Source organism: Nycticebus coucang, chromosome 18 (assembly GCF_027406575.1).
Source record: "Nycticebus coucang isolate mNycCou1 chromosome 18, mNycCou1.pri, whole genome shotgun sequence".
NCBI classification, from domain to species: domain Eukaryota; kingdom Metazoa; phylum Chordata; class Mammalia; order Primates; family Lorisidae; genus Nycticebus; species Nycticebus coucang.
This window is the reverse complement of record NC_069797.1, coordinates 11589524-11599118: the sequence shown is the minus strand read 5'-3', so window position 1 is coordinate 11599118 and position 9595 is coordinate 11589524. Positions and strand designations below refer to the sequence as shown.

At 40.2% G+C, this 9595-nt stretch overlaps 1 pseudogene; it reads left to right on the top strand.

Moving 5' to 3' along the window:
* Window positions 1–2332: 2332 nt before the first annotated feature.
* LOC128571012 (grpE protein homolog 2, mitochondrial-like) lies at window positions 2333–5158 on the top strand (annotated as a pseudogene).
* Window positions 5159–9595: the final 4437 nt, after the last annotated feature.

The window sequence follows — 9595 nt, the reverse complement described above, 5'->3', positions numbered from 1 at the left end:
ACTCGGCCGCCATCTTGCTCCACCTCCTCCTACAACATTTTTAATGGACATTTGTTTCCATTTCTCTTTTGTAAACACCTAGGGGAGCGATTGCTAGGTTTTGTGGTGTGTTTAAATTTTTTTTTTTTATTTTATTTTTTGTAGAGACAGAGTCTCACCGTACCGCCCTCGGGTAGAGTGCCGTGGCGTCACACGGCTCACAGCAACCTCTAACTCTTGGGCTTACGTGATTCTCTTGCTTCAGCCTCCCGAGCAGCTGGGACTACAGGCGCCCGCCACAACGCCCGGCTATTTTTTTGTTGCAGTTTGGCCGGGGCTGGGTTTGAACCCACCACCCTCGGCATATGGGGCTGGCGCCCTACTCACTGAGCCACAGGCGCCGCCCGGTGTGTTTAAATTTTTAAGAGACTTCTAAGCCAGAGAGTTCGCTTATGTCTGTAGTCCCAGCTACTCGAGAGGCTAAGGCAAGAGGATTGTTTGAGCCCAAGAGTTCAAGGTTGCTGTGAGCTATGATGCCAAGGCACTCTATTGAGGGTGACAAAGTGAGACTCTATCTCAAAAAAATATATATTAAAAAAAGAAACTTCCTGGCTGCTTTCCAAGGTGATATACCATTTTAGATTCCCATCAGCAGGGTAAGAGAGTTCCTGTTTCTACACACCTTCACAATACAATATTGTTCAAAAAATTAGTTTAGTGGTATATCATGTGGCTTTAATATACATTTCCTTGAAGACCAGTGATATTGAGCATCTTTTCACACACTTTTCTTTTTTTGTCATTCATATATCTTCTTTGTTAAACCTCCATTTAAGTCTTTTGCCTGTTTTGAAAATTGGACTATTTGCTTTCTTACTATTGACTTTTTAGGTGCAATTCAAATAACATACATTTAATCATTATGCCTTTTAAAGCATACCCTTCTGTGACATTTAGTGTATTGGCAAAGTTGTGTAACCATCACTTCTCCCTAGTGTCAAGCCATTTTTATCACCCACCTCCCCAACTCCAGAACCATTAGCAGTCCCTCTGTGTTCTCCCTCTCTACAGCCCCTGGCAGCCTCCTCTCTGCTCTCTGTTTCTATGGATGTGCCTGTTTTGGAAACTTCATATAACTGAAATCATATAATATAATATGTGGTCTTTTGTGACTGGCTTCTCCACTCAGCATCGCGTTTCTGAGGTTCATCCATGATGTAGCATGGATAGGTATTTTATTCCTATTTATGAATGAATAACATTCTTTTGTATGAATATGCTACAATTTGTTTATGTATTTATCTGCTGATGGATATTTGTAGTATTCTTGTCTTTTGGCTATTGTGAATAATGATGTTGTGAATATTCTTGCACAAGTATTTGTTTAAACATCTGTTTTCAATTTTGGGAGGGTATGTACCTAGGATCAGAATTGTTGAGTCTATGACAACTTAATTTTGTTGTTTTTGTTGTTGTTGCAGTTGTCATTGTTGTTTAGCTGGCCCAGGCCAGGTTCAAACTGCCAACCTCGGTGCCATGGGCATTGAGCCTGACAACTGAATTTTTAACTTTTATGTTGTTTTGTTTTGAGACAGAATACAGTGGCATTATCACAGCTGATAGCAAACTCTAACTCTTGGGCTGAAGCAAACCTCTTCCCTCAGCCTCCTTAGTAGCTAGGACTACAAGTGTGTGCCACTACACCTGGCTAATTTTTTCTGTTTTGTGGAGACAGGGTCTTGCTGTTGTCCAGATTTGTCTCAAACTCCTGAGCTCAAGCAATTTTCTAGCCTCAGCATCCCAGAGTGCTGGGATTGCAGAGGTGAGCCACCACGCCTGTTTCAAGTTTTCTTTTTAAGAAACCAACACAGTTTCTCATAATAGCTGCACTATTTTACATCCCTTTCAGCAATGTTCAAGGGTTCCAATTTCTCCACATCTTCACCAACACTTGTTATTTTCTGTTTTTTAATTGCTATTATGCCCAATCTGGTTGGTATGAATGGAACCTTATTATTGAATTTTAAGACTTCTTTATATATTCTGGCTAAATGTCTCTTGTCAAATGTATTTATGTCAATATTTTCCCCTACTCTGCATCTTTTGACTGATTCTGTTCTGGCAGACTTTGAGTGATATATTACAGAGTCACATTGTTTAGGTAAGAAGTGATACGTTAGGTAAGAGTTCGTGTGTTCCTGATAAAGTGGCATATAGACCATATCTGCGTGATCAGCCTTCTGAGGGCTGTACACAACTTAACATTTGCACAACTGTAACACTTAAATGAGAGAGATTCAAGCATATCTGAGACACGTATGTGAATACTGAGTTCTATCTGTGTGAGCGGGAGATGGTAGTGGATGTGCAATGTCCGAGTGTGTATGTAATTTATACAGGTGTGCCGTCCACATGGGGACATTGGAGCGTGTTGCATCTGCATGTATGCGTGAGACCTCAGGGTGTCAGAGTGTGTGACATCAGAGTCCTCCATTAGAAATTGAAAAGGACCCTGAATAAGGCAGGACCTCTTTTTTACTGAGATGACAATACCATATGGGCCTCCAAGTGCTGCTGGCCCTGTTGCCAAGGATAGAGCTTGCCTGAGAATACATGTAAAACCACGAGAGAAGAAGAAAGCTGAAAGAATGTTGAGATAAAGAAAGACAAAACCTTGGGGATAGCTGGGGCCTGGATCTACCCATACCAGAAGCTTTACCTTGGGCTTTTTAGCTATAGCAATCAATCAGGCTGGGTGCACTGGCTCACACCCGTAGTCCTAGCACTTTGAGGTGCTGGGACAGGAGGATTGCTTGAGCCCAGGAGTTCGAGGTTTTAGTAAGCTAAGATGATACCACTACACTCTAGCCTGGGTGACAAAGCAAGACCCTGTCTCAAAAAAACAAAAACAAAATGACAAAAACAAAGAAACAGAGAAGAAAAAACAAAGGAAATCAACCAGCTTCCTTCATCTCAGCCCTATCCTTACCTTTTATATTAAGCTGGTTTGAGAAGAGTTGATTAATACAAATGCTTATGAGAGAATGTGAATGGGGAAAATCTTCTTTCTGACTGTTACAGTGTCAAGCAAATACAAAATATGAGTGAGTGGTGGAAGCTCCAGAAGGACATGCACCAGCTTTACTCCCTGGAGGCCCCACCAGGCCACAGTCCTTAGGCTTCCCTGGGAGTGTCTTCCAGCAAGGGAGAAGGAGCAGGTGCCTAAGACATGGCATAGGAGCTTGGGGAGGGAGGGCAGGTCAGATGGAGGAGGGGGTTGCTGGGATGGCAAGATGCCCTCAGGTGCTCCTCCCTCAAAGTTTAAGGGGGAATTTAAGGGGGCTGAGCCAGTGAAGTAGGGGTTGGGAAGTGTGTTCAGCAGGGTGGGACCCACTACTGTTGTGTTGGGTGTACCTTACAGGGGGACCATCAATGCTCAACCCTGCACTTTCCAGTTATGAAAATGAAAAAAAAAAGCAAATTCCTGGGGGATGGGTCCTATTGTGACTCAGCACAGTATCACCAGTAGCCCCGAGGAGAACACACAGAGAGAGTGAAAGTCAGCAAAAGACTTAAAGCCCCCCTTTGTCTGAGTGCTGTGAGGTGGAAGAGGCTGCCACAGGGGCCTGTGTCGGGGCTGGGTCAACCTCACCATGGCTTTGGTTTATGGCCGTATATACATGGTTCCACACCATCCTCTTAGAGTCAGAGGCAGGTGTCATTAGCCCATTTATAGATGAGGAAACTGAGGATGGCAGATAAATGACTTCTAAGGTCCTACAGCTAAAAATTCATGTCTAATGAATGTCATACATGATAATACTATTCATATATTTAAAGAATACTTATTATATATTTACTTATAAATATGTAACTTATGTAGTAGAGTTTATTGGGTACTAAAGCCGGACTTCGCTAAAAACTTCATGTGTACAGGTTGTTCTGCTGTGGTCGCCTTACGAGGTGCTTTGCCACTCCCTGCTGTAGCGTCAGATCTCAATCAATATTTATACAGGGAATGAATGGAGATGAAAGTCAACCAACAAGGGGCCAGGGTAGCTACAGGCAGCCTAATCAGACGAGTAATTTGAAACATGGCTCACTCATCCAAGTTAGAAAGTGGATAGTGCCTGGTGCCATGATGAAGCACAGATGAGAATGTAAATTTATAAAAAATTTTAGGGGAACAAAAGTTTAAAAATATATGCACTTTGACCAAACAAGCTACTTCTAGACATTTAACATAACATGTTAGATGGCAATGGCGGACTGAAAAATGCCTAGTGATTAGCTTTCCATGTAGGATATGGCAAATGTCTTTTTAAATTTTTTCTGCTTGCTTGTTTGCATTTTTTATGACATGAAAATATTATTATAATCACAAAAGACAATGAAGGTCTTTTAATTTGAGGGGAAAACAGAAAAAGGGGAAAAGCTAAGAGATTGGTGAGAAGACTCAATGATATAAAGCCCCCTTAATTGGTGACCTGGCCTTGGCCTCTGTTTTTCATCCCTGGATAGCCAGAGGTGGAAGAGAAGCTGTTTGCAAGTGGGCAGCCTGGCGGCAGGGATAGCTCCTGCTTTAGTGTGGGAGAGCAGGGGAAGGCTGCGTCCATTCAGCACTGCACTCAGAGAACTGCCGGTGAGCCCTGCAGTTCTGAAGACTCCCTGATGAACTTGGTCCCTCTCTTGCCCAATAAGCCTTAAGGATAAAAGTGGTTAAACTGGAGAAGGAAGTCCAAGGTTTAATGATGAGATACCAGAGATCTATATAAAGAGGTGAACCAAGAGATGTGTGGAACACACCAAGATATCTGGAATCCAGTGTTTCTGTAAGGACTTGGTGGAGGTGGCAGACCTCTTGGAAAAGACTACAGAATACATTTCTAAAGAATCAGAGCCTGGAGACCAGCCCACTCTGGAGAAGGTCTTCTGAGGGTTGTTGCTTTTAGAAGCAAAGCTGAAAAGTGTGTTTGCCAAGCTACCACACAAGGGTGACACATATGACCCTCATGAGAATGGACTCATCTGTCATATGCTAGCTGGTGTTGGGATGCAGCCTGGCACTGTGGCATTAGTAAGATAAGACAGCTATAAACTTCATGGCTGTACCCTTGGACTTGTCCGGTGGAAGTGGAGTCTTAAAGAACACTTTGGACAGGTCCTCATCAGGAACTGAATGTTCTGCCAGAGCGCAGTCACCGTATTTTTTTACTTATTAAACTAGGTTTATATTGTACATGAGGTGCTTTGTGTGATGTTTTGAATTTAGTCATATTGGCTTTATTTTTAAGGTATCTTGTTAATTTACTATGACTTGTTTGGTCTCATCAGAAGTCTTGCCGTTGAGCATTTGAACAATGTGACAATTGTTCCTAGCTATGGTGTTTATCAGAATACGTTTAGGAAAATTATTTTCAAATTGGTACTCTGCTGACTTCAAATCCAAAATTATTTTAACTATGTGTTTTCTACTAAATATTTCTTTCTAGGGTCCATATAGCAGGAATTACATAGTATCTTGTATTTTACTCTATAATGTACAAATGAATGATTTGGGTTGATTTTTATACACATAGATTTTCGAGATGTCCCCTCTTAGTTTTGTTATTTTTCCTGTAGCTATCTTCCCATACTCATCTCTCTCAGACTCCCATGTGCAGAAGCGAAAGGCCCAGGCAAAATTTGGAAGACAGGAAGCATTAAGAAATTCAAGCTATACAGATTCCTTTCAAGCAAGAATGGTCAAGAAACTATTATTTAAATTATTTTCAGGTTCCCTAGGTATGTAATCATTCCAGGAAAACGGACGCAGCACCAACAGCTAATGACCCAACATCTCATTCTACCAGCCCTTCCTTCCCCCCCCATTAGATTTGCCTTGTGACCCTTTTCTAGACTATAAGGGAGGGTTGTCTGGACAAAAAGGTTAGGTACCTGCAATTTCTCATTTCATTTAGTTATGCTGAAAGGGTTTTTTTTTTTGTGAAAGTTTACTCATATTATTATTATTATTTAATTATACTTATTAATGTAAGTATTCTCCCCTCTTAGCAAATTTCCTCTGCCCCAATTCTTTTATTTAAAATTCCACAGATGTGTGGTTTTGCTGTGTTGCCCAGGCTGGCTTTGAACTCCTGGACTCAAGGCATCCTCTGTCTTAGCGGAGTCCAGTAGCTGGGACTACAGGCACATACAACCATAGCCCATGAAACAAAATTTATTTAATTGGCACTCACAAATTACTACCTCTTTTACATTGACAAGCTTTATTTCCTAGTTTTTGTATCTGTCTTAGGTCACATCTATAAAAACATTTACCTCTCCTCTTATATATATCAATCTTCTACAGTTAATGGACATATGTGTTTATTTTTTCCAGTTTTGCTTATAGCTGGTGTTCTATAAAAGAGGTGTGTAATAAAGGATAATGAATGAATGACCTATCAGTCAGAATTTAAAAGGAGGTCAATTGTGGATACTTTAATGTTGGAAAAAGGCTTAATGATCTACACTCACCCTTTCTGCTTCTCCTTAAGTATAAAAATCTAGTCTTTTTAATACTGGACCCAAAGCATAAAAACTTCTACACTAAATTTCAGTGAGAACTTGAATGAGAAACAACTAGATATCAAATTCAATCATTTAATATCCCATATGCCGGAGGTGGCGGGTTCAAACCCAGCCCCGGCCAAAAAAGTCACAAAAAAAAAAAAAAAAAAAAAAGCTCCAGGGGAAAAGTCAAATGGTGTAAAATAATCATGGGGCAGAAAAACTCTGGTAGCACAAATAACCAGAATAGATCAATCCCCCCAAGGAAAGATATGGCAGATGTAACTGAAGATCCCATTCATAAACAGCTGGCCGAGATGTCAGAAATCGAATTCAGAATTTGGATTGCAAACAAAATTAATAGAATGGACAAAAATTTGGAAGTAGAAATTCGAAGAGCAATTCAAAAGTCAGAATTAGAAATTCGAGGAGAAGGGCAGCGCCTGTGGCTCAGTGAGTAGGGCGCTGGCCCCATATGCCGAGGGTGGCGGGTTCAAACCCAGCCCCGGCCAAACTGCAACCAAAAAATAGCCGGGCGTTGTGGCGGGCGCCTGTAGTCCCAGCTGCTCGGGAGGCTGAGGCAAGAGAATCGCGTAAGCCCGAGAGTTAGAGGTTGCTGTGAGCCGTGTGACGCCATGGCACTCTACCCGAGGGCAGTACAGTGAGACTCTGTCTCTACAAAAAAAAAAAAAAAAAAAAAGAAATTCGAGGAGAAATTCAAAAGTTGTCTCAAGAATTTAATGAATTTAAAGACAAAACCACCAAAGATGTCAATGCACTGAAGCAAGAATTTGCAGCCCTCAAATATCTGAAAAATACAGTAGAATCCCTCAGTAACAGAGTGGAGCAAGCAGAAGAAAGGATTTCTGACATTGAAGACAAAGCTTTTGAATGCCCCCAAACTCTCAAAGAGGAAGAGAAATGGAGAGCAAAAACAGATCATTTTCTCAGAGAGCTTTGGGATAATTTGAAGAAGGCTAATATCCACCTCACGGGAATCCCTGAAAGTGATGAAGTGGCCTCGCAAGGCACAGAGACCCTTCTCCATGAAATTATGAAAGAGAATTTTCCAGACATGCCAAGAGATTCTGAAATTCGGATAGCAGACAGCTTCAGAACCCCAGCACAATTCAATCAAAATAAGACATCCCCCAGGTATATTATAATTAACTTCACTAGTATAAATATGAAAGAGTAAATTCTGAAACTAGCCAGATGTAAGAAATCCATTGCCTACAAAGGGAAGAATATTAGAATTACTGCAGACCTCTCTGCTGAAATTTTTCAAGCCAGAAGAGGATGGTCATCGACTTTTAATGTCCTAAAACAAAATAACTTTCAACCCCAGATCCTGTATCCAGCTAAACTGAGTTTCATTTATGATAGAGAAATTAAATACTTTAATGACATTCATATGTTGCAGAAATTTGACATAAGCAAACCAGCTCTTCAGGATATCCTCAGACCTATCCTCCATAACGACCAGCCCAATCCTCTGCCACAAAAGTAAACTCACTCAGAAACTTTTGATCAAACTCCAACTTCCACAGTGGCAAAAGGATTAAAAATGCCCACTGGACTTTTGAAACACTCGATACCCAAAAGTTCACCAGACTTATCAATATTCTCCATTAATGTGAATGGCTTAAACTGTCCTCTAAAGAGGCACAGGTTATCTGACTGGATACAAAAACTTAGGCCAGATATTTCTGCATACAAGAGTCACATTTCACCTTAAAAGATAAATATAGACTCAGGGTGAAAGGATGGTCACCCATATTTCAGGCAAATGGTAGCCAGAAAAAAGCAGGCGTTGCAATTCTATATGCAGACACAATAGGCTTTAAACCAACAAAAGTAAGGAAGGACAAAAATGGTCACTTCATATTTGTTAAGGGTAATACTCAATACGATGAGATTTCAATTATCAATATTTATGCACCCAACCAGAATGCACCTCAATTCATAAAAGAAACTCTAACGGACATGAGCAACTTGATTTCCTCCAGCTCCATAATAGTCGGAGATGTCAACACTCCTTTGGCAGTGCTGGATCGATCCTCCAATAAGAAGCTGAGCAAAGAAATCTTAGATTTAAACCTAACCATCCAACATTCGAATTTAGCAGACATCTACAGAACATTTCATCCCAACAAAACTGAATACACATACTTCTCATCAGCCCACGGAACATACTCCAAAATCAATCACATCTTAGGTCACAAGTCTAACCTCAGTAAATTTAAAGGAATAGAAATTATTCCTTGCATCCTCTCGGACCACCATAGTATAAAAGCTGAACTCAGTAACAACAGGAACCTGCATACTCATACAAAAACATAGAAGTTAAATAACCTTATGTTGAATGATAGCTGGATCAGAGATGAGATCAAGAAGGAAATTGCCAAATTTTTGGAACAAAACGACAATGAAGACACGAATTATCAGAACCTCTGGGATACCGCAAAGGCAGTCCTACGAGGAAAATTTATATATTAAATTTATATCTTCCTCAACAGAACTGAAAGAGAAAAAGTTAATAACTTAATGGGACATCTCAAGGAACTGGAAAAAGAAGAACATTTCAACCCCAAACCCAGTAGAAGAAAAGAAATAACCAAAATTAGAGCAGAATTAAACGAAATTGAAAACAAAAGAATTATACAACAGATCAATCAATCAAAAAGTTGTTTTTTTGAAAAGATCAATGAAATATATAAACCTTTGGCTAACCTAACCAGGAAAAATGAGTAAAATCTCTAATCTCATCAATCAAAAATGACAAAGATAAAATAATAACAAACTCCTCAGAAATTAAAAAAATCCTTAATGAATATTACAAGAAACTTTATTCTCAGAAATATGAAAATCTGAAGGAAATTGACCAATACTTGGAAGCATGTCACCTTCCAAGACTTAGCCAGAATCAAGTGGAAATGTTGAACAGGCCAATATCAAGTTCTGAAATAGCATCAACCATATGAAATCTCCCTAAAAAGAAAAGCCTAGGACCAGATGACTTCACTTCAGAATTCTACCAAATCTTTAAAGAGGAACTAGTACC